This window comes from Molossus molossus, unplaced genomic scaffold (assembly GCF_014108415.1).
Source record: "Molossus molossus isolate mMolMol1 unplaced genomic scaffold, mMolMol1.p scaffold_m16_p_4, whole genome shotgun sequence".
NCBI lineage: Eukaryota > Metazoa > Chordata > Mammalia > Chiroptera > Molossidae > Molossus > Molossus molossus.
Genome location: NW_023425377.1, coordinates 48,540,149 through 48,566,380, shown reverse-complemented (window position 1 = coordinate 48,566,380; position 26,232 = coordinate 48,540,149). Strand labels below are relative to the sequence as shown.

Genomic DNA, 26,232 nt, shown 5'->3' with positions numbered 1-26,232 from the left:
ACATAACATGTCTCGCCCTGGCGGGCTTGGCTCAGCAGTTAGAGTGTCAGCCTGTGGTCCAGAGAGACGCGGGTTCGGTTGCCGCTAAGGGCACGTACTCGGTTGCAGTTTGACCCCGGCCCTGATTGGTCGTGCGGATGGCAGCCACTTGATGTATCCCTTTCACGTCAATGTTTCTCTCTCTCTCTCCCTCCCACTCTGTCTGAACAAAAAATGGAAAAATGTCCTCAGTTGAGGATTACAAAAAAACACAACCTGTCTTTAAAAGATTTTAGCACAGGTTGTCTATTAGGCCACAAGGAAGTCGATGATCCTTCTACATTAGCTGGGGTGCTGCATTCCTCTTACTGGAGAAAAAGATAAAGAGACCTGTCTTCACTGTGTGTTTGAAAGAGACCAGAGTTTGAAAGATCTGTGCTTCCATATTTTACCTATTGATTAAAACCTTCCTTAGGACTTTGGTCAATATGGCAGCATAAGTAAATGCGGTACTCACTTCCTTCCACAACCACATTAAAATTACAACTAAACTACAGAACGACCATCAGAACCACCTGAAATCGAGCTGAATGGAAGTCCTACAACCATGAAATTAAAGAAGAAGCCACTTTGAGACTGTAAGAGAAGGAGGAGAGTAAGCAGGGAGAAGGAACCATGGCTTCTAAGGCCAGTCATGCATTGGAAGCTGCCATGGAGCAGATGGATGGGATCACTGCAGGCATGAAAACAGGTGCAGATATTAGTGACAGTACCTGTGAGCCTGGCCTGGCCTCCCCAGCCTCCTACATGAACACCTTCCCAGTGCTCCATCTCATTGAGGACCTGACGCTGGTCCTGGAGATGCTAGAACATCCCTAGGGAAGAGGAGTGCTCCTGAACCAGATCCCAGGCCCCACAGTTGCCTACATAAAGGAGTGGTTCAAGGAGAGCTTGTCCCAGGTAAATCATCACAGTGCTTCTAGTAATGAAACATACCAGGAATACTTGGCACGTCTAGAAGGAGATAAGGAGTCCCTCATATTATAGGTGAGTGTCTTCACAGACCAAGTGGAAGCCCAAGGAGAGAAGATTTGGGATCTGGAGGTGTGTCTGGAAGGACACCAGGTGAAACTCAGTGCTGCTGAAGAGATGCTCCAATAGAAGCTGCTAAATTGTACATCTGTTGAGTCTCAGAAGCTCAATCTGATGACTGAAGTGTCTGAGCTCGAGGTCAAGCTCAAGCTGGTTGGTATGGAGAAGGAGCAGAGAGAGCAGGAGGAGAAGCAGAGGAAAGCAGCGGAGCTACTGCAAGACCTCAGGCACCTCAAAATCAAGGTGGAAGAGTTGGAAAATGAACAAAATCAGTATGAGTGGAAACTGAGTGCTATTAAGGCTGAGGTCGCCCAGCTGCAAGAGCAGGTGGTCCTGAAGGATGCCGAAATTGAGCGTCTGCACAGCCAGCTCTCCCAGACTGCAGCTCTTCATAGTGATCATGCAGAGAAAGACCAAGAAATTCAATGTCCGAAAATTGGGATGGAGACTTTGTTTATTGCCAATAAAGGTAAGGACCATCGGATCGAGGGGCTCATGGGGCTGCTAAACTAATACCAGAGAGTGAAGGAGATCGTGATGGCAACTCAAGGGCCTTCAGAAAGAAATGCCTCAATCGATGACAAAGAGTTGGAGGGAAGTTTCAGAAGGTGGAACACTACAAATAAAGGCTTTGAAGAATTACTTAAACCAGTGATGCCTCCAAGATGTAGCCCTCCTGTAGTGGAGCCACCTCCACTTCCACAGAAATCACTGGAAACCAGGGCTCAGGAGAAACTTTCCTAGAGTCTAGAAGACTTGAGAAGTGAATCTGTGGATAAGTGTGTCAATGAGAACAAGCTCTCCCAAGTGGGAGAACCCAAGGACAGCCTTTTTCTGGCAGAGCACAGATACCTCACATTGCCTGGGAAGCTTTCAGGAGCCTTGCCTAGTGGAGACACTGCCAAATCCACTCCCACCGCGTCCTGGCCTGACTCCGCAGGAAACAGCCTACTGTGGGACAACACTACTATGGCCAATGACTTCTCATGCACATCATCTGGTACTGAGTTGGGCCCCCAGTCACCCCATGACACCAGATAGTAAACAGAGCCCCAAAGGCATTGAGAAATTCTGGGGAAAAATTCGAAGAACTCAGGAAATTTCAACACTGATGTACCAGGGATGGCGGAGTGTCAGCAAGGTGGGCTCTGGGTTACTGCAGGGCCAAGACTCTCTACGACCAGAGACTCAAAGGTTCAGAAAAGCAACATTAATGCCCCCTTTGCCCAGTGGAGCATAGAGCACATATGTGCATGGCTGGAGGACTTTGGCCTGGCGCAGTATGTGATCTTTGCCAGGCAGTGGGTCACTTCAGGCCACACTTTACTGACAGCTACTCCTCAGGATGTGGAGAAGGAGCTAGGAATTAAGCACCCCCTTCACAGGAAGAAGCTGGTAAAGGCTATCAACACCAAGCAGGAGAAGTTTGCACTTCTAGACCACATTTGGGTGACACAGTGGCTTGGTGATATTGGCTTACCCCAACACAAAGACTAATTTCATGAATCCAGAGTTGATGGACGCATGCTGCAGTACCTAACTGTGAATGGTATACTCTTCTTAAAAGTCACCAGCCAACTCCATCATCTCAGCATCAAATGTGCCATTCACATGCTGCATGTCAACAAGTTCAACCCCCACTGCCTGCACCAGTGGCCAGCCAATAAAAGTAGCCTTTCCCCTCAGAAGTTGTACAGTGGTCCAACCACAGGGTGATGGAGTGGTTGCAATCCGTGGACCTGGCAGAGCATGCACCCAACCTTCATGGGAGTGGCATCTATAGAGGTCTCATTATCCTGGGGACCCCCTGGCTATGCTTCTCAATATCCCACCACAAAAGATGCTCCTCAGAGGCCATCTAACTACCAAATTCAGTGCTCTGCTTGGTCCTGAGGCTAAACAGGAAAAGCAAGAGAAAATAACCTCACCAGTTTATACACCACTGACCACCAAAGTCTGGCCAAGGAAACTGGGATTTTCACATTTTGGAAATATAAGAAAAAAGAAGTTCGAGGAATCGACAGACTACATTTGCCCAGTGGAGTCCAGTGACAGTGTTGATGATGGTCCACAGTGGCTACCGGGGCCTCAGCCTGCTCGATGCCCCCGAAGTGGATGGGCTGGACCTGGTGGGACAGATTAGCTGATGCCCCTGTTGCCTGTCTTCCCTGTGCACCCCGAGAACTCACAGTAACACCATGTGTGTCACTGCATGTGTCAGCTGCATCTCACCCCTCCCCTGCACGTGTGCATGCCTCACAGAGAACAGTCCAGAACGGCGTACCCCTGGGCCAGTCTCTTTGAATCCTGGGTGACCAGGGTATGGAGTTGCACCTTTGCTAAGGGCCAGACTTTGGGAACTGTTGCCAAAGGTGGACTCAGGAAGAAAGATACTTAAAGATGTTTATACATTTTTAGTAATTCTTAATTCCCCGGTAGCCACTGTGGACCCTGTCATTAACACTGTCACTGGACTCCATTGGGCAAATATAGTCTGTTGATTCCTCGAACTTCTTTTTTCTTATGTTTCCAAAATGTGAACATTAAGGTCCAGAGGCTGTGTCTACTCGCTGGAGGCTCGGCTTTGGGCCCGCCACTGGGCTGCAGCTGCGGGGCCATCTCCAGTGCCTTAGGCCTGTGGCCACAGAGTTGAGGTCAAAGGGACAGCAGCAGGGTTTTCTCCTGCAGAGACAGTGTAACTGTGTTGCACCTCACTACAGAGGTGGTCACTTCTTTCTAGTAATAAAAGCAATCTTTATGTAGAAAAAAAAATAAAATAAAACCTTCCTTATAGTGAATGATTGCTCTTTATAAACATTTTAAGAGTAATCATTCTAAATCCCCGAGGCCCTGAGATTTTATCCCATCTCTTCCCTCCCCCATCTTCACTCTCTTTAGCAGTTCTCACCTCATTAACTGATGTCTATTTTTATTTGTTTAATAGTATTTTCATCTTGCTCATTTACAAGGTGGCCATTTTATTCCTCTATTCTTTTTTTTATGGTTTTTAAATTGATTTTTTAGAAAGAGGGGAAGGGAGAGAAAGATAGAAACATCAATGTGAGAGAGAAACATCGATCGGCTGCCTCCTGCATGCCTCTTACTGGGGATCGAGCCCAAAACCCGGGCACATGCCCCAATTGGAACTGAACCAGGACCTTTCAGTCCTTGGGATGATGCTCATTCCACCGAGCCACACTGGCCAGGCTTATCTATTCTTTTAAGAAGGAAAAGACCCAAAGCCCTAAGGTGTTTTTACAGCTATGCTGTGCTACTAGCCCTTCAAACTTGATCAAGTCACCAACCCTTCAAAAGCTGTGTGCGTCTTTGTTCAGACAAGGACAGGAAGGACGGTGCTACCTCGGGGCTGCCCAAACTGAGGGCAAGCATGCAGGACAGTATCTAACTTTGGGCCTGGTATCATTCTCCTCAGGCTACCATCAAAAATGCCACAGGCTGAAGGGCTTTAACAACAGAAATGTATTTTCTCACAATTCTGGAGACTGGACGTCCAAGATTAAGATACTGTGAGGGTTGGTTTCTGGTGAGAGCTTTATTCTTGGCTTATAGACGGTCGCCTTCTTGAAAGGTCCTCTCATGTGGAGAGAGATCTCTGGTGTCTCTTCCTTAGGAGGACACCAGTGCTGTTAGATTAGGGCTCCACCCTTATGACCTCATTTAACCTTAGTTACATTCCTGAAGGCCCATCCAGGGTTAAAGTTTGAACATAAGAACTTGGAAAGTGGGGTTGGGGGAAATGATACAATTCTGTTTCTAACAGCCTGAGACTCCGAAAGCAGCCTAGAGGCTGAGCATCGTGAAATCAGCAGGATAAAATCCAAAATTCCCATCATGACCCCAAATCTGGTCCCTGACTGTGCTGCCAGCCTCCTCTCTCCCCCACACTCCAAACACACACTTCCTCTCAGATCTACCCACAGGCCTCACCCTCTCCTGCCTCAGGGCTGCACATGTGTGCCTGGGCCAGCATACCCTCTCCTCATCCCAACCCTAACCCTTCCTTCAGACCCCAGCCTGACACTTCCTGACCCCTGAGACCAGGTCTGGTCACCCACCCTTGTGGCCCATGCATTTCCTTCTGGGCACCAATTGTCCCATTTGGGATATCTTTCCACTAACTCCAAGTTCCCTGGGTGGAGGCCTGCTGAGATGTGTCCCTAGCACCCCATCTGGACTGGCACAGAGGGGTGCTCAGACCATGCTTGCTATCAGACCACTCAAGCTGTGCACACATGCTATTATTGCTCATTCAAAGGTTGCTTCTAGGCAGAAAATGTACTTCTCTCCTTCTCTTCACCAGCTGGTAAACTGCTGGCGCCAGGGCTAGGAACCTTTCTCTCAGTCCTTATCTAACAGTTATTTCTCCTCCTTTTCTTCTTTATCTAGAGTCAGAATCCTCCTTCTCCCACCTCCAAAGCCAGCCACTTGCATTCTTTTGATTTCTTAGTGAGTGACCGAACACTAAGAGACTGCTTACCAAGCCTCCAAGTGGTAACACAGCGCATGGTTAAGGAAAGAAGCTTGAGTGCTGGAGGAAAAGGCCTGAGCCCTGGGCAGGCGCCCTGGGACAATAAGTGAGCCATCCCAGTAGAGGCCATGGAGGCAGAGCAGACAGGCCATGCACAAGCCTAACAGGCTTGGGGTTGGGAAGCATACCCCGCCACCCCTCCCTTCATTCATCCAGCCATGTTTTCTGCCCACTCTGTCCCTGACCCTGTGCTGGGTGCTGGGGCATTGTGCTGGCCACTCTTCGCCTTCACACATCTACCCAACAAACCCTCTGCAATTACTTGCTGTGTGCCAGGCACTGTGATGGGTGCTGGGACCCTGAAGGAGCTCTCACTGACTGAGCTAATGATGGAGAAACTGGCTATGCTTCAGAGCAGTGTGGATCTGGGAACAAGGAGGAACAGAAGGGCAGGACCAGAAGGGCTTCCTGGAGGAGGTGGCATGGGTACTCTGAGGCATGAGTAGAAGCTAGCTAAGTAGGAAAGTGCTCAAGGTCATTCTAGGCAGGGAAACACTATGTCCCAGGCCCAGCGTCTATGGGCTCAGCCAGCACTGCTTTGTAACCTGATTATAGGGCTCCTGGGGTCAGAAAGCCTGAGGACCCGGGAGGCGGGAAAGACAGGAGGACACCATTAGAGCCAAGTAGGGACATGCACTGGCTTCACTAGTGGTGGGAGCTTTTCCCAGCTCCCACCCACCCACTCCAAGCCTGGAAAGAGAGAGGAAATGAGGGGAAGCCAACCAAAGTTTTACCCCTATCAGGGCCACTAGAGGGGTTAGAGCTACACAAACATCCCACCCAGATGAGGAGGAACCCGGGCCCAGGTAGGAATTGGGGAAGGCAGGATAAGGACTTGGTCAGCCATTCATTCACTCACACAGTCAACAATTCTGCAGCCTCCTGGGGCTTGCATGCTACAGCGGGGGTACAGAAGACAAAAACAAAAGGAAAATAAAGCCTCCAGTAACATTAGATGCTGATAGTGCTGGGAGAATGGTAAGGCAGGAAAGTAAGAGGCAGGGGCAGGCCAGATGGGAGGTGAGGGGTGGGTGGCACTGCCATAGGGGAAGGGCTGCTAGGGACCACCTGTTTTTTTGCTAAATCTATTCTGACTTGAATAAAGGGAGTAAGGAAGCTAGTCACAGTGCCTCCATTATCAGTGGACTACCCAGTTCTGGACCTGTCTCCAGCCAGCCCTAAAGGGTACAGGCTTCCTCCACTTCCTCCCATCTTTCAACCAGGCTACCCCAGCCCCCAACCCGTGCCCAGCTGTCTGTCCCCACTGTTGTTCCTCTGCTGTTTCTCTGCTCCCAACTCATTGTTGGTTTTTACCTTGGGGGGAAAAAAATCCAAGCATGGAAATCTCTTAATACAAACCAGATGAGGGGCTGGTGAAAATGTTTTTCTCTGCATCAATCACTGGAGGCCTTGCTGTGCTGAGAATTTGGTAAGCCCTCATCAGAGCCCCTACCAGGAGTCCCTTCCAGACGTTGCCTGATGAAAGGCAGGGAAACAATGCCACCTTCTGTGTGTTTGGTGAAGCACCTTTTCACATAGGCTCACCCCCACCCCCATGTGGATTTGGATAGGATTTGGGATCAGCCTGTCCTGCTGGTGCCAGTGGGAGAGGTTGACCCTCTGCAGTGGAAAAGGTCACAACTCTGAATTGGGCCTTACTTGCCAGAAGGCTGTGTGCCTGGGGGTATCAAATGGGAAATGCTGGATTTGGAGCCCATCATGAGCAAGACCCAGGACCTCTAGGAGTCCGCTCCCCAAATCAGCCTTAGGAAGGCAGGAGCCCTCAGGCATCTATAGGGGGCTGGTCCCAGGAAGGAACCCTATGGACTCTCCCTCTCTCCTCTCCAAAGGCAGAATGTGCTGTACCCAGGCAGAGCTCAGCCCAGAAGCTCAGTGATGAAAGGGCATGAAGGTGCCTTCTGAACCGTTAACCAGCTGTGATGATGTCATCACTGCTTTCCTTTGTGCGTTCAGCAAACCTATTCTGATGTCCACATGGTCCAATCCTATTCAGAACGCTGAAGCCATACACCCAGCAGACCCCACCTGACAGGTGGGGGATCTGATCATAGTGCAGCATGGCCAGGGCTGCAATGGGGTGAGGGAGTCAGAGAAGGCCTTGACCCAGCCAGAGCCCATTTGTGCTGGCTTCCTGCCTGAGGTCTCTTCTCCTCAGTAAGCCCAAAGGTAAAATAGCACTGGGGACAAGGAGGGGGTAGTCTGAACAAAATAAGTGTAGCAGGTCATGGTACCTGAGAGCCTTCATACCAAGTTCAGCAGGAGAAAAAGATGTCCCTTGAAGGTGATGCAGAGCTGGTAGGAGGAGCCTTCTGAAGCCAAGGGCAGCAGTTGAGGAGCCTAGGAGTATGATGGGGTAGGACCAGAGCAGCTGGAGCTGTGGTGGGAATGGGAGGCATGTGGGGAACAAAGGCAATGAAAGCCCATGGAGGACAGGGAAAACTCCTGAGGGGCACTGCTGGGGCTGGGAGGCATGAAATTGGGGCCAGAGAGGATAATCAAAGACCTGAAACCTTTTCTCAAATACTTCTAGAACTGTGCTGTCCAGTATGGTAGCCACTAGCCCATGTAGCTATTTAAATTTTTTTATTTTTTTATTTATTTTCTTTTTCTTTATTGATTTTAGAGAGAGTGGAAGGGAGAGGGAGAGAGAACATTGATTGGCTGCCTCCTGCATGCCCCACACTGGGGATTGGGCCCACAGCCTGGGCATGTGCCCTGACCAGGAATCGATCCGGCAACCTCTTGATGCATGGGTCTATACTCAACCACTGAGCCACACCATCCAGGCTACATTTTTAAATTGAGATATAATTTACGTAAAAAAATTCACCATTTTAAAGTGTACAATTCAGTGGGTTTTTTTGTGTATTCACAATGCTGTGCAACCATCTCCACTATCTGTTTCCAGATCATTTCTATCACCCTAAAAAGAAGCCCTGCCCTGGTGGTTTTTTCAGTGGTTAGAGCATCGGCCCATGGACAACACAGTACCGGGTTCAGTTCCCGCTAAGGGCATGTACCTTGGTTGCAGTTTGTCCCCGCCCCAGTTGGGGTCATGTGGGTGGCAACCAATCGATGTGTCTCTCTCACATCCATGTTTCTCTCTCTCCCTCCTGCTCTAACTGAAGATAAATGCAAAACCTCGGGTAAAGATAAAAAAAAAGCCCTAGCAGTCACTACCAATCCCCCTTCTTCCAGTCCCTGGCAACCACTAATCTATTCTCTATCTCTGGACATTTCATATAAAATGGAATCATACAATATGTGGCCTTTTATATCTGGGTTCTTTCAGTTAGCATGTTTTCAAGGTTCACCTATGGCTATTTTATTTTATTAATATGTTTTTTCTTTATTTATTTTTAGAGAGAGAGGAAGGGAGTGGGAAAGAGAGATAGAAACATTGATGAGAGAGAAACATCAATTGGCTGCCTCCTGCACGTCCCTACCAGGGATCAAGCCTGAACCACGGGCATGTGCCCTGACCAGGACTCAAACCAGGATTTCTCAGTCCATGCAATGGATGGTCAGTCCCGTGAGCCTAGGCATCCATGGCTGTTTTAATTTAAGTTAAAGTTCAATGCAATTAAAAATTCAGATTTTTAGTTGCACTGGTCACATTTCAGGTGCTCAGTAGCCACATTGTAGCTTTTGGCTCCCACATGGGATAGGTGGCACGGCAAACGTTTTTCATCATGGCAGAAAGAACAGTGCAGAGGAAGGGTGGGGGCGACGGGGGAGCAGGGCCTCCCTGCTGGACCCCATCCCTGCCCACCAGATAGGTGTTGACTCACAGTTCCCAAAGGTCTTAAGGGGATCCACCAATGATTTTTGATATTTCAAAAACTGGTGAAAATCATTCCTTGCCCAAGGACCTACCTCTCAGGCGACCAGTGCTGGGTTCTTGGCTCTCAGTGGCAGTTCTCTCAGCCGGGGAGGAAGTGCTGGCTGTTTGCAGCCCTCAGAGGGGCTCTGATTCATAATGACGGGAAAACTCGTTAGCTGCTATAACACAAGCACATGATCTTTTCAGGGAAGAAGGAAAATAATAAAAGGGACCCTTGTGTGATTTCATTATCTAGAGGCAACCATTGTTAGCATTCTTATTGATAACCTCAGGATTAAGATTTAGGGGAGTATGTGAGGGTATACACATAAAAATATATACAAATACTTGATATTTAAATGTGTGTATATATTTGTGTTTAATTTTAAAAGATTGATTTAAATACACAATTTTCCTTTCATCCCTAACAATTTACAATGATCTTTTTTAGAGAAATTTGAGGTATTTCCAGAGGCAATGAGCATACTTCTATCACTATCCAGTAAAACCAGTCCCCATAAGCTCTGTGTAGTCATTTTTTAAAGTGATTGGGCATAGTGTAAAAATGAGCAATTCACAGCTATCTTGGACTTTGGGGAAAGAGATCAATCTTGATCTAAAACATCTTTTTAAAAAGCATTTTATAATGAAAAAATTCAGACATTTGCAAAAGTAAACAGGATAACGTATCAAACTCCCATCGACCCATATTCAGCTCGGACCAATTTCAGCTATAATGGGTCCACAGCGCCTTCACCCTTTACTACTTCTATTTATAGCTTAGTTGTCATTTTTGTAGAAAGCCTGCAGCTTGCCCTGGCTTGCTGGTTTGGCTCACAGAGCATCACCCACGGGCCGGAGAGTCCCGGGTTCAGTTCCCGCAAAGGGCACTTACCTCGGTTGCAGTTTGTCCCCTGCGTGTGGGTGGCAAACACTTGATGTGTCTCTCTCACGTGGATGTTTCTCTCTCTCTCTCTCTTTCTCCTTCTATCCCTCCCGTTTCATCTGAAGGTAAATGCAAAAAAAAAAAAAAAAAAATGTCCTCAGGTGAGGATAAAAAAAAAAGCCTACAGCTGCATTTTGGTTTTCATCCAGACAACAGTCTGCCTTTTTACTGAGAAGTTTATGCTTTCACTCTCTCCCTTTTTTCCTTTTCTTTCCTTTTTCATTTGTTGTTGTTGTTGTTGTTGTTGTTAATCCTTCTTTTTTTTTTTTTATCCTCACCCGAGGATATTTTTCCATTTATCTTCAAATAGAGTGAGGAGGAGGAGGAGAGAGAGAGAAACATCAATGTGAGAGAGACACATCAACTGGCTGCCTCCCACACAACCTCGACCATGGCTGGGGACAAACCGTAACCAAGGTACGTACCCTTGACTGGAATCGAACCTGAGACTCATCAGTCTGCAGGCCATCGCATTAATTGCTGAGCCAAACTGGCCAGGGCTTAATCCTTCCTTTTTATAAATAAAATTGTTTTGTTTTGTTTTTATTGTTTTTTTTTTATCCTCACCCGAGGACATTTTTCCATTTTTTTTCAGATAGAGTGGGAGGGAGAGAGAGAGAGAAACATCAATGTTAAAGGGACACATCGAGTGGCTGCCACCCACACAACTCAAACAGGGCCAGGGACAAACTGCAACCGAGGTACATGCCCTTAATGGGAACCGAACTCAGGTATCTCCGGACCGCAGGCCAACACTCTAACCGCTGAGCCAAACCAGCCAGGACTTAATCCTTCCTTTTTATAAATAAAATTGTTACCTGTATGTCCCTCTGTCAATACAAGGATTTTACTGTGTGTTTATGTCCCCAATGTCCCCTCCACCCTATCCCCATCATGTTACTGAGGACATGCATCCTCTGTTTCTTTTCTAGGTCCTAGCTAAAGGGTGGGGGGGACAATCTTTACTTGGGAATCTGACTACCCCTGATTGTGTGTCTCAGGGCATCTCTGGTTTTCCTCCTGTCTGAGTTCTTCCTTCAGGATTGTTTCCTGCATGGGTCTTCATGTAGCAGTCCTTGAAGCAGGGCCTCCATGTTTGTGAATGTCCTGGTCATTCCATCACACTTGGATGCCATTTGTCTGAATGTAAAATTCAAGGTTCAGGACTCAATACTCAAGGATCCATGTGAGCTCTCAAAACTAGGGCTCCCTGTCATCTTGCAGATGTTACTGCTGTTGGAAAACGTGGTGTCAGTCTGAGTTGTTCCTTCATCATGGGATCTGCTCTGTTTGGAGACTTTTAGGTCTCTCTGTCTCTCTAACAGTCTTAAATCTCACTATGATGTGTTGAGTAAAGTATGGGTTCTTTCTTAACTCTATGTGGTATCCTATGGGCCTTGCAACCAAGAGCTTTCATCTTCAATTCTGGAAATCGATTTCTGTTTTTTCCCCCCTCCATTTTAATCATTTTCTCCTACAAATACTATTGGCAGTCTATATATTAAATATATTACATATAATATATGTCTATATATTTAATATATTCATTAAATGTAAAAATGTCTCCTTTATTATTTAGTAATAATATAAATATAAAAAGTAGGGGGAATAGAGAACCCAGAAATGGAGCCAAGATATCATGCTCAATTAATATTTGACAAAGGTGGCAAGAGCATATAATTGAGTAAAGACAGCCTCTTTAATAAATGGTGTTGGGAAAATTGGACAGCTACATGCAAAAAAAAAATGAAACTAGACCATCAACTTACACCATACACAAAAATAAACTCAAAATGGATAAAAGACTTAAATGTGACTCATGAATCCATAAAAATCCTAGAAGAAAATGTAGGCAACAAAATTTCGGACATCATATGCAGCAGAATTTTCACTGATACATCACCTAAGGCAACAGAAACAAAGGAGAAAATGAACACATGGGACTACATCAAACTAAAAAGCTTCTGCACAGCAAAAGAAACAACCATCAAAATAGAAAGGCAACCCACTGTATGGGAGAACATCATTGCCAATGATATATCAGATAGGGGTTAATATCCAAAATATATAGAGTGCTCATACAACCCAACAAAAGGAAGACAAAGAACCCAATTAAAAAATGGGCAGAGGACCTAAGGAGACCCTTCTCCAAACAGGACATACAAATGGCCAAAAGACATATGAAGAAATGCTCAACATCACTAATCATCAGAGAGATGCAAATTAAAACAACAATGAGGTATCACCTCACACTGCCATCAACAAATCATCAAACAAGTGTTGGCGAGGGTGTGGAGAAAAGGGGACTCTAGTACACTGCTGGTGGGAATGCAGACTGGTGCAGCCACTATGGAAAACACTATGGTGTTACCTCAAAATAATTAAAAATTGAACTGCCATTTGACCCAGTGATCCCATTTCTAGGAATGTACCCCCATGTTCATAGCAGCACTATTTACAATTGCTAAGATCTGGAAACAGCCCAAGTGTCCATCAGTAGACAAATGGATAAAAAAGCTGTGGTATATATACACAATGGAGTACTATGCAGCTGTAAGAAAGAAAGATCTCTTATCCTTTGAGACGATATGGAGGGACCTGGAAAGTATTATCCTAAGCGAAAAAAACCAAACAGAAAAAGACAAATACCACATGATGTCACTTATTTGTGGAATGTAATGAACATAACAGTCTGAGGAATAGGGTAGACCCAGAGATATGGAAGTAGGGTACAGACTGACTACCCTCAGAAGAGGGGGTGGTGGGGGCAGGGGAGAGATAAACCACAGAACTTATATGCATGTACGCATAACCGATGGACATGGACAACAAAGCCGGGGATGGAGTGGAGGGGATGGGGAGGAGGGTGTCAATGGGGTAAAAAAAGGAAAAACATCTGTAACAAAAATAAAATAAAATAAAATAATAATTTTTTTAAAAGGAGGGGGGCTTATGAAAGAAAGTGTTGAAAATTATTGGCACATCACAGCCATCTTTTTTTTTATATAAATAAATGCTGCCAAGAGCCTGATTCATCCTCACCCTGCGCTGGCTTTGTGTGCAGGTTTCCCCATTCACGTCAGGCCCTTGTGATAGATCCTGCCTTTCCTATGAGAGTCTACAGCGCTGGCAGAGTGAGGGGCCTGCCATGGTCACACAACAGGATATGGGCAAAGATGGGGTGCACCACCTCTGTCCCACTTGACTCCATCAGCAGGGCTCTTTGATTGGCAGGGGACTGTGTAAGTAGAAGTTCTCTGACTCCTTTGCTGAGCTGCTTCTGCTAAGGGCTGCTGGCTGTTCTGGTTTTCCCACAGCCCAAGACAGGGATATTTGCACTGAAAACAGTGTCTTTCCCCTGGTGCTCTCTCCAGGTGCTCCAGCAAATCTGGTTTGAGGACTAACTTCTGGCTAGGAACAAACTGGTTTTCTTGCATCCTTTTCCTTGGGCCACACCACCTCTCCTGTATCTGTTGTCCTGAGTCTGTTTCTCCTTGTCTCACCCATTCCGGTCCCCACTGGAGCGCAGGAGCCCTAACAGATACTGCAGTTCACCACCCTGCTCCTGGCTGCACCAGCCCAGGCAGAGGTGCAGAGCCCAAGCACAGAGACACCCTCCCTATCTGCAGGTACCCCATTTCCTGTGTGCCTCTAGCTGGAACATCTGAGGCATCCTGCTGGGTTTGGCCACTTTACTCCATCCAGACTTCAATAGAAGACATAATGCAATGAGACTACACATTTAACTTTCTTCAGTGGGAACTACTACCCCTCCCCAGATCTTTGCTGTGCCACAGGCAGTTACTCGTGCAGGATGGACTTGAAACCACACCATGTTGTGTCGGGCCTATGGCATGCTCCGTACCTCTGGCCCATAAATATGGTTCCCAGACCTCAGCTCCCGGAAGCAGCCACATAGGCATCACAGGCAGGCATTGTTAACAATACTGCGTGCTCGGCACATGTCTGGCACTGGGGAAATAGCAATCCCCATCCTCTTGGAGCTTATATTCCAGTTGGGGAAGATAGGCAGTAAATAGGATTTTAATGTGTTAGAAGGTTAGCATGTCATAGAAAAAATAATGCCAGTGAGAGCGATCTGTGTGCTGGGGTGGGGTGGGAAAGGTGGTGGTTTTAAAGGAGAAGATTTGAGCAAAGACATGAAGGAAGTGAGGGCATTCACCAGGTGGTCATCTGGAGGAAGAGTGTTTCAGGCATTGGGAATAGCCAGTGCAAAGGTCCTGAGGTGGAATTGGTGTCTTATATTGGAGGAGCATCACAGAAACTAATGTGATGAGAATGGGGGAGAGAAAGAAGGGAGGTGAGTAGTGGCAGATGAGGTTGGGGATAACAAGCTTGTATCACTAAGGAGCTCAGACTGAGAGAGACCAACCTGTGGTCATATAGGCAGGCCACACCTGGACCCAATGTCCACACTCCTGCCCCTTACTTGGCCTCTCCCATCCAGGGCCCAGAGCAAAGCCCAAGGCACAGCCTTACATGAAAAAACGTTTGCCTCCCAGTCCTTGCTTGCTGCTGCTGCTCATGTTTACTTGTAGACTTGGAAAACATAATGTGGAGCCCAGGGCTCAAGGAGGAGGAAACTTATAAGTGCTCTGGAGACAAACCACAGTGCCCCTGCCTAGGAGATCTTGCTCAGGCTCAGGGTGGCTGGGCTGTTTTCAGGAGGAAGCAGGAGCTGGCTTTGGTTCCTCACCCCAGGTTTTCATTCTCTGTGAAGTCCCAGTGAGGACCGGGTACCAGCCTATTCACCATCAGCATGACCTGGGGGAGGTCAGCCCAGGTGTCAGCACAAGCAACTTCACCTCCTCAGTGTCCGAATGGAGCTAGGGCCATGGTTGGTGGAGTTCTAGTCTGGCTTTGAATCCAGACTTTCATCTGGGCTCCCCTAACAATGGTCCTTTTCCACAAAAGAACTACTACGGTGTGACCTTTTATATGAAAGGTGGGGCATCATGTAAGAACAGCTGGAGCCTACTCTGGGGCACCTCTGTTCTGGTGGCCATGTTATAAAATAGTAAGAAGTTAGAAAAATTCTAGGACAAGTGGAATAGGGAAACAGACAGATAATTAAAGAGCAGTCTGCAGCCACCTAGTAAATCCTATCTCCCCTAAAACAAGGACACTTAGGAGTAAATAGTTTGCACTTCTCCTCCCCAACCAGAGGGTAAATAGCTTAAACTACTCTATTCAGGGAGACAGATAGCAGGAATCCAATTAGTGCCATTTGTCAATCACATCCAAGGACAGACAAGTTAAGAGAATAAACCTCATTTTGGTACATCAGCATAAAGCAGGTGAATATTCTGTTGATCCTCCCATAAGACCTCCCCTAAATTCCCAGCCTTTAAAACCTCTGAAAACCCACTTCCCTTCCTCCCCCACAGGCATGCATCTCCTAGACTCTAAGGGACCCCACAAGGCTTGCAAGCCGGGGCAGCAATGGTCGGCAGCAGTTCACCCCAGACAAACCTCCTGAACCTGTCCCAAAGGCCCCCTTTTCTCTGACTTCTTAGTGAGCTGAAGCAGCCCAGCCTAGGCTCATTTCCCCAGCCCTTCCTTGTTTCCCTGTCCCCAGCTTTAATAAACATCCTAAAATTCACCTGGACCAATGTTGTGATATTTTTCCTACACGAAGTCGAGAATCTACACTACCGGCTGGCTGTAGGCAGACCCGCTCAGGGCCAGGTCCCCTTTCTGGTAACTGCCAGACCCATTCAATCTGTGTGGGTGAAGCTCACTCTTTTTAGTGTTGTGTTTGCCACACCTAGAACCTTGATCTACCCAAGGGCCATGACAGTCAGCTCCTCCTAGGACAATTTGGGTCCATGCCCCAGATCCTGTATTTTAACAAGATCCCCAGATGCTTCACACACATTGGAGAAGCCCTGCCTAGAAGATGGGGAAGGTGGGGAGGAGCAGCCCTGACTATGCCCTTTAATGCCAGGTTACAGCTGGAGTGTCAGAACTGAGGGGAGCTCTTCCTGCCTCTGGGCAAAGACAGGAGCGAAAGTTAACTGCCAAGTCCACCAGCTGTTATTACCCTTTGTATGACTCCTGCTCTGGAGAACCAGTAAATCTGTTCTGACACATGCCCTTTGGAAAACTGTTTATTATTCTTCTTTGGGTGCATTTTTGGGTGATGCTGGTCAGAGAGGTGTCCTCGTTCTTAACCAGGCCCATGCTTGCCTCAAGGTCCATACTTAGGACTTTCATAGATTTATTCCTTACAAGAACCCTGCAAGGAGGGAATATGATCCCCACTTTACAGTCAAAGATGTGATATGCCCAATGGCAAACAGCTAGTGATAGGCGACAACAAAATTCCAACATCCTCCCCACCCATTCATCATGAATCCGCACATCCTCAACCTACCCACCCACCCACCCAGCCATCCAACCCTCATCCCCTCCCCATCTGTTCATATACTAATCCATGCACCAATCCATCCGGCCCTCCTCCTGTGATGTACCAGTGACTAGAGTGTTCCCTGCAGAGACATGGGTAACCAAAATATATGACCTCTGCCTTCCCAGAGCCAGGAAGGTAAATACAAAATAAGTCATTGTTGCTAAGTCACATTTTAGGTGGGATTTTTATTCTAAAGTGATTACATAGGGCAAAACCCTTGCATGGTCCAAATTGCTCCTGAAAATCCCTCACTATCTCTCTAAAACCCCAGTGAGCCAGGGTTTGCTCCAGTGCTGGAAAGAAAAAAGAAACAGCTTGGGCTTGTGTTTTGGAGCTCTTGAGTGCCAGAAAGTCCTCAGTCCCCAAACTGGAGGCTTTCTTCCTACACAAGACCCATGGGGACCGATGCCCACTAAGGGGCTAACAGATTTAAATGCCCATCTCATGTTTACTCTGCTCATAAGTGTGCACATCTTTGGCATTCAAATCACTTATCTTGTTTTCTGCAGACGTGCAGGCCTCGTATTGTTACACTTTGCTTATTACACTTCACAGATTGTGTTTTTACAGATTGAAGGTTTGTGGCAACCCTGTATTGAGCAAGTCTATCGGCACCATTTTTCCAACAGCATTTGCTCACTTCATGTCTCTATCACATTTTAGTAATTCTCAGAATATTTCAAAGTTTTTGTTATGTTCATATTTGTTATGATGATCTTTGACCAGTGATCTTTGATGTTATTATTGTAACTGTTCCAGAGTAACATGAACCACACCCACATAAAATGACAAACTTAATCGATAAATGTTGTGTGTGTTCTGACTGCTCCACCAACCGGCCATCCCCTCCTCTCTCCCTCTCTCCTTGGGCCTCCCTGAGACACAACAATATTGAAATTAGGCCAATTAATAACCCAACAAGGGCCTCTAGTGTTCCAGGAAAAGGAAGAGCTGCACATCTCTCATTTTAAATCAAAAGCCAGAAATAATTAAGCTGAATGAGGAAGGCCTGTCGAAAGCCAAGACAGGCCGGAAACCAGACCTCTTGCACCAGTTAGCCAGGTTGTGAATGCAAAGGGAAAGTTCCCAAATAAAGTTAAAAGTGCTACTTCAGTGAACACACAAATAACAAGAAAGCAAAACAGCCTACTGCTGATGTGGAGAAAGTTTTAGTGTAGAGCAAACCAGCCACAATATTCCCTAAGCCAAAGCCTAATCCAGAGCAAGGTCCTGACTCTCTTCGACACCATGAAGACTGAGAGAGATGAGGAGGCTGCAGAAGAAAAGTTTGAAGCTAACAGAGGATGACTCATGAGGTTGAAGAAAAGAAGGCATCTCCATAGCATAAAAGTTTAAGGTGAAGCAGCAAGTGCTGATGTAGAAGCTATAGCAAGTTATCCAGAAGGTCTGGCTAAGATGATTCATGAAGGTGGCTACACTAAACAACAGAGTTTCGATGTAGACAAAACAGCCTTATATTGAAAGAAAATGCCATCTAGGTAGGACTTTAATAGCTAGAGAGGAAAAGCCATTGCCTGGCTTCACAGCTTCCAAGAACAGGCTGACTCTCTCATTCAGGGCCAATGCAGCTGGGGACTTTCAGTTGAAGCCAGTGCTCATTTACTATTTCAAAAACCTGAGGCCCCTTACAAATTACTCCAAATCTACCCTGCCTCTGCTCTGTAAAAGGAACAACAAAGCCTGGATGGCAGCACATCTGTTTACAACATGGTTTACAGAATAGTTTAAGCCCACTGTTGAGACCTACTGCTCAGAAAAGAAAAAAAAAGATTTCTGTCAACATATTACTGCTCATCAACAATGCAGCTGGTCGCCCAAGAGGTCTGATGGAGTTGTACAATGAAATTAATGTTGTTTTCACGCTTGCTAGCACAGCATCCATTCTACGGCCCATGGATCAAGGAGTAATTTTAACTTTCAGTTATTTAAGAAATACATTTCATAAGGCTATTGCTGCCATAGATAGTGATTCCTCTGATGGGTCTGGGCAAAGTACATTGAAACCCTTCTTTTTTTTTTTTTTCCTCACCCGAGGACACTTTCCCATTTTTTGTTCAGATAGAGTGGGAGAGAGAGAGGGAGAGAAACATCGATGTGAAAGGGACACATTGAGTGGCTGTCACCCGCACAACCGACCAGGGCCGGGGACAAACTGCAACCAAGGTACGCGCCCTTAGTGGGAACCGAACCCGGGTCTCTCAGGACCGCAGGTCGACGCTGTAACCGCTGAGCCAAACCAGCCAGGGCTGAAACCCTTCTGGAAAGGATTTGCCATTCTAGATGCCATGAAGATGTAAATTACAGCATGGGGCATCTAGTCACTAATATTATTATATATATGGTGCCAGGTGGGTACTAGAAATACTGGGGGAACACTTTGTAAAGTATGTGATTGTCTAACCACTATGCTGTACACCTGAAATTAACACAAAATAATATTGAATGTAAACTGTTAAAAAGAAGAAGAAGAAGAAGAAGAAGAAGAAGGAGGAGGAGGAGGAGGAGGAGGAGGAGGAGGAGGAGGAGAGGAAGGAAGGAAGGAAGGAAGGAAGGAAGGAAGGAAGGAAGGAAGGAAGGAAGGAAGGAAAGAATCCTAACAACAAAAAGAAGCTTTATTCATGAAAATGTTTACTGAATAATGATACCTAATATTTAAATTTGGAAGCATTATTAATATCAATATACTACTGCACAGAGCAAAGTGAAAAAATAAGTATATTAAATAATTTTTAAAAAGAAAAAAAAATAGACGCCATTTGTGATTCATGGGAAGAGGTAAAAATATCAGCCTTAACAGGAGTTTGGAAGAAGCTGATTCCAACCCTCATAATGACTTTGAGGCACTCAAGACTTTAGTGGAGCGACTCACTGCAGATGTGGTGGAAGCAGCAAGAGAACTGGACTCAGAGGTGGAGCCTGAAGCTGGGGCTGAACTGCAACTTCATGATCAAACTTGACAGATGAGGAGTAGCCTCTTACGAATGAGCAAAGAAAGTAGTTTCTTGAGATGGAATCCACTCCTGATGAAGATGCTGGGAAGATTGTTGAAATGACACCAAAGGATTTAGAATATTATATAAACTTAGTCGATAAAGCAGTGGCAGGTTTTAGAGGACGGACTCCAATTTGGAAAGAAGTTCTACTGTGGGTAAAATGCTACCAAACAGCGTCACATGCTAGAGAAATTGTTTGTGAAAGGAAGAGTTGATCAGTGTGGCAAACATCATTGTTGTCTTATTTTAAGAACATGCCACAGCCACCTCAGCCTTCAATAACCAGCACCCTGACCAGTCAGCAGCCATCAACATTGAGGCAAGACCCTCCACCAACAAAAATATTGACTCACGGACTACTCAGATGATGGTTAACATTTTTAGCAATAAATTATTTTTTAAATTAAGATGTATACATTGTTTTTTAGACATAATGCTATTTCACACTACATAGACTATAGTACAGAGCAAACTTTTACATGAACTGGGAAACCAAAAAATTAATGTGACTCAATTTGTTACTATATTCCCTTGATGGTTGTGATCTGGAACAGAATCTGTGTCTCAGAGGTTTGCATGTAGTTGGCTGTGAGTCAGTGAGAATACATCTTTACTGCACAGCCAGGGGATACCTAGGGACTCTCCCATGGCCAGCACCATCCCACTCATACCACACCAGAGCAGCTGGACAGAAACAGGAGACGCCTGTACCTGTGCACAGTTTACATATGGACAAGCTGAGCCCCAGAGAGAGTGCAGAATAAAGGCTTGGGTGAGAAAATCATCATGGCTTCAACTGCCTGCATGTCAGTCCAGGATCTAAGGCGATAATAACAGGGGTATAACCTCTTCAACAAAGGAGGTGATTATCCTGATTTGTTCTGAGGCTTGCCCTGAGGACTTGATTCTGGGAACCATGGTGTAGAGTGAAGGAACCTATTGGATGGGGCAGGGTTAGAGGAGGCTTCCAGGGTGGCAGAGGGTTGAGGTACACACAGTTCACAAAGATGCTTCTTGGAACTGGAGTTGTAGCTTTTCCTGTTCATCTCTCAGGAACCCTTTTGAGGAGTGGTTACATTTGTTCTGTATGGTCCCAAAGAAACATCTAAGGTTTAAATGCATAGATTCCACCAGACACAAGCAACTGCTTCATATGGTTCAGTACACACCTTGTAGCAACCAACCGGGAGAAGTAGCCTGTGGCCCTGGACTCATTAGGAGGCTGGATATTGTTTCTGGCTGGACACCTTCCTCAGGGTCTCCCAGGAGGATTTCATCCATGCATGGTTTTGCCTGACTTTTTTAGACCTTTTGAGCTAAGTCACTAAAGCACCCAGTTTGGGAAAGCTGTCTTGGTTGTGAATCACAGAGGCTGAGGCTGAGAGGGAAGACGAATAGCTCCTCTGTGCCTGGGGCACATCTGGAAAGATCCAGCTCAGAGTGACCAGCACAAGGGGTCACCGTCTACCCGCCATGGGCAGGCTGGTTCTGAGATGGGTCTGTTTGACTCCCTGCCTATGCTCTCTGCACCATCCTGCTGCCTCCTGAGATGGATGCAAAGAAGCTTCAGGAGCACCTGCCCCAACACCAAGGACCCTGGGTGTAGACGGTCATGGCCCCTGGAGTGAGATTGCCCTGGTAGAACTGCCCTCCTCCCTTACTCCCCAAGTATAGGACACCAACCCTGTTTCCTCACATGCTGGCATGCTTATAACCCCATAATTGATTGGTAAATCATTGTGCTGCTCCATAACTGATGATTGGGAAAGTCACTGTGTGCCCTCTACTGAACCTGTTTAGTCTAAATAACCTCAGTAAATTGGAATCCCTGAACCAAGAAATTGTTAACAGCTGGCTAACTGTCTGACAGAGTCCACAGAGCCTGGAGGTCTTAAGTCAGAGACTCTGACCTTTCCCCACAATCTCAAGAAATCAGGCTTATATTGTGTTTGTGCAGCTCGGGGCTAAGTGTGTCCTAATGTACCTTGAAATACCTGAAATACCTGACTGTGCCTGTTATCCTCAAGGCAAACTAATTCTATACAGCATTGCTGTGGCCCTGGGCATGATATCAAGAAGATTCTATTTTCTGTAAGTTATAAGAGGCATGTAATAAAGCATATTGGGGCTGATTCCAAAGACTCTGTCACAGGGGTGTTCGGGGTCAGACGCCGGCCGGCTGATAAACGGCTCTTATTTGGACTTCAATTCTCTAGTGGTCTTTCTTTGCCTCTATTGTGCCACAACATTTCGAGGCCCCCGGGCTGGTCTCCGAGAACTCAGGATCAGTCACTGGCTGGCTTTGCTCTCTATTTGGCTCTGGTGGTCTCTGGGGTCTCTCACACCACAACACTCAGTGACAACATGGGGATAATAGGTCCCTACTTCACGGAGTTGTCTTGAAGCCTGGATATAATGATCCATGCAAAGCACTTAGTACCCATCATATGGTAACTGCTCGAGAACTGTCAGGTATTGTAATTATTGTTATTATTACTTTGACTCCTCCATTACCCAACGAACCCCTTTCTCTCACCAAAAACTAATGGTGGACAGTGGTGCTTTTGTGCCTAAAGACAGAGGGTCTGTAGAGCAACTTCAGTCTCTGAGCAGAGAAAGAGCCTTCAATCCTCAGATGCCAGGGAGAGCCCTTGCAGTGCCACCAGCCTGCAGGCCCCCAGACTACAGTGCCCACATACCCCCAGAGAAGGACTCATGCATCTGGAAGGATACCCCTCTCTACCTCCCCACTCCCCCCCCTTCTGATCTGTGCAGAGCCTGGCAGCCAGCCCAGCTTGTCAAAGGGTCTCATATGTTTGAATTCACTGCATTTTATGGAACTAATTTTAAAATTGCGGAGAGGTGGTATCTGGACTTTGCCATGAGAGCCTGCCTCCACCTCAAAAAGTGGGTGAAACCTGTCCACAAACAACCACACAAACTCTGGAGGGAATGGGTGCTCCTCACTGGGGATTGGCAGTGGGGTGGGAGGCGCAGCACAGGGCTATGGGCAGAGCCTGAAGAGGGCAGGCAGCCTGGAGCCCATCTCTCCGCACACCCGTGTCTCCACACTCAGACCCCTCTGAGTTGGGCCACCCCACACAGGCCACCACCTTCAGGCTGCTTACTTCCTGGTGTCCTCTGGGCGTCTCTCCCATGGGAAATGGAATTCCACAGCAGGAAGGCAGAGGGGAATCTGCACTGTTACTGGAAGGGGACCTGGCCCGGAGTGGGTCTGCCTAGGGTCAGCTCGTAGCATGTGGGTTCTTGGCTTCGTGCAGGAAAGGTTTCACAACAGGAGTCCAGGTGAATTTTAGAGAACCTTTATTAAAGCTGGGGACAATAAAAAAGGAAGAGCTGGGGAAATGAGCCTAGGCTGGGCTGCTTTGGCTCTCTAAAAAGTCATAAAAAAAGGGGGCCATAGGGACGGGTTCAGGGGGTTTTCCCAGGATGAACTGTCACTGCCCATTGCTGTCCTGGTTGCAAGCCTCATGGGGCCCCTCAGAGTCTAGAAGATGCATGCCTGTGGGGGAAGAGGGGAGGACAAGGGGAAAGGTGCAGGTGTGCTCCTGGGAGGGAGGAAGCTGGACCTTCGGTTTTTGAGGGTTTTAAAGACTGGGCATTTAGGGGAGGTCTTAAGGAAGGGTCTCAATAAAATATTCATCAGTTTTATGCTAATGTACCAAAAGAGATTTATTATCTTAACTACATCTGTCCTTGGGTATGGTTGGCAAATGGCACTAACTGAATTTCTGCTGTCTCCCTGAGTAGGGTTATTTAAGCTATTTACCCTCTGGATGGGGAGAAGTGCAACGCATTTCCTTTTTTTTTTTAATCTTCATCAGAGGACATTTTTGCATTTATCTTCAGATAGAGTGGGAGGGAAAGAGGGACGAAGAGAGAGAGAGAGAAACATTGATGTGAGAGAGACACATTGAGTGGCTGCCACCCACACAACCCCAACAGCGGCCAGGGACAAACTGCAAGGGAGGTACGTGCCCTTAGCGAGAAACGAACCCGGAACTCTCTGGTCCGTGGGCCAATGCTCTAACCGCTGAGCCAAACCGGCCAAGGCCATTTACTCTTTTTTTTTTTTTTTTTTAATATGTTTTTATTTATTTTTAGATAGAGAAGAAGGGAGAGGGAGAGATAGAAACATTGATGATAAACATCCATTGGCATGTCTCCTATATGCCTTCTACTGGGGATCGAGCCTGCAACCTGGGACTGTGCCCTGACAGGGAATCGAACTGGCAACCTCTTGGTGTATGGGATGACATTCAATCCACTGAGCTCCACCAGCCAGCAAACCATTTACTCTTAAGTATCCCTGCTTGAGAGAAGATAGGATTTACGAAGTGGCTGCAAACTGCTGTTTAACTATCTGTCTCAATTTCTCTATTTCTCTTGTCTTGGCTTACTAGCCTGTCTCAGCATGATTCCTATTTATGCCATTCGGAGCCACCAGCTTTGCAGGAGTATTTTATTCTTTACACATGTAAACCATCCCTTGGTAAAACAGAGGGCTTGGAAAACCAGCTGTTCAAAAGCTGCACTTCTTTTTGCTTTGCTTTTTTTTTCCTTCTACCCTCCTACTACAGCCAATTTCCCCCTATTCTAATTTTTGTTTATTTTTTAAAGCACCTTTCATTCAGAGATGAAAGAGAGACTGTGCTGGCAGAGGCTGTGCTGCTAGGGCAAGACGAACTGTTAGATGATTCTCTCTTTGATTATTGAAGTGAAATTCACATATCACAAAATTAATCAGTTTGAGTGAACAATTCAATAGTATTTAATTAAGTTTAATTAAACACAGTCGTCACAGTGTTAGGCATCCATCACCCCATCTAATGCAGAAACTTCCAGCACCCCAAAAGGAAATCCCACACCCATCCACAGTCATTCACAGTCATTCCCCATCCTCCCCACTCCTAGGCAACCACTATTCTACTTTCTGTCTCTGGATTTGCCTATTCTAGGCATTTCATGTCAATGGAATCATATAATATGTGGCCTTTTGTATGTGGCTTCTTTTATTTACATACTGTTTTCAAAGTTAATCATGCCATAGTATATATCAGGATTGCATTCCTTTTTATAGCTAAATTATATCCCATGTATGCAATATGCTGAATCTTATCCATTCATCCACTAGACAGTTGGGATGTTTCTACCTTTGGGCTATTGTAAACAATGCTGCTATGATCATTTGTGTACAAGTAATTGTTTAAACTCTTGTTTTCAATTATTTTGGATATATGCCTAGGAGTGGAATTGCTGTTTCACAGTAATTCTATGTTTAACTTTTAGAGGAACAGCTGATTCTTTTAGATGTTACTGAATACCTGGCACATGTGGTAGTCTGCTATAGACTGGTTGTTTGCATCCTCCCTAAATCCATATATTAAAATCTTAACCCCCAAGGTGATGGTATTAGGAGGTGGGGACTTCCAGAGGTGATTAGGTCAAGAGAATGGTGTCCTTGTGAATGGGATTAGTGCCCTTATAAAAGGGACCCCCACAGAGCTCCCTTGCCCCTCCGTCTGCCATGTGAGAACACAGCCATTTATGAACCAGGAAGTGGGCTCTCACCAGACATCCAATCTGTAGCCACCTTGATCTTGGACTTCCCAGGCTCCAGAACTGTGAGAAATAAATGTCTGTTGTCCATGAGCCACCCAGTCTATGGTATTTTTGTTATAAAAGTTCAAACAGACAAAGACATAGCCTGTACCAGGTCCCAACTTCACCTCACCCTCCTCAAAGCCCCAAACTCTGCCTCTCTTGGCTTATTCTACTTAGGTCACAGAGGGATTCTTTTCTGCATCAGCCTGCCAGCATGTATAAGGCAAGACAAAGCCCAGAACCAGACACCGCATATGGCCACCTAAAAGATGGGTGATCGAGCAGTTACTTGCATACCACAGATCACTTAGAATTCTTTGCAAAGACATGGTAGATGAATTGCAGCTCAAATTTTATGAGAAAACTGGCATTTTGCAATAACTTTGTCCATTAACACCGTGTCCAAATGGTAGTTCCCAGTCCTCTGGGTTCTTGCAAGACCCACCCTTTTGATTTGTCAGTCTATACCAACAACAGGCCTTTTGAGCTCTCTTCTCCTCTCTAGAGAGATACTGAAACTGCAGTCTCATATATGGCTGAAAGTGCTGGCAAATTCCAGCATGAGGGCCTCCAGCTGTTATACATAGACCCGATCACTTGCTGTGCTCTGAGGTTAAGGAGGCAAGAGCCAGTGTGTGCCCTGCTATATTCAGTTCACGGAATAAGCAGGAGTCATGTGATCAAAGCAGCTGCCACCTTTATTTCTGTCTCCCTCGTTTCTTCTACCTGCTGGGGGATGCTCTTCCCATG

General features: G+C 46.3%; 1 protein-coding gene and 1 pseudogene across 1 annotated transcript in view; both read left to right on the top strand.

Annotated features, from left to right (window-relative positions):
• The window catches only part of COL23A1 (collagen type XXIII alpha 1 chain), a 453,398-nt gene that overhangs the window by 307,868 nt on the left and 119,298 nt on the right, over positions 1-26,232 (top strand). The window lies entirely within an intron of this gene.
• On the top strand, positions 655-3,218 carry LOC118616147 (annotated as a pseudogene).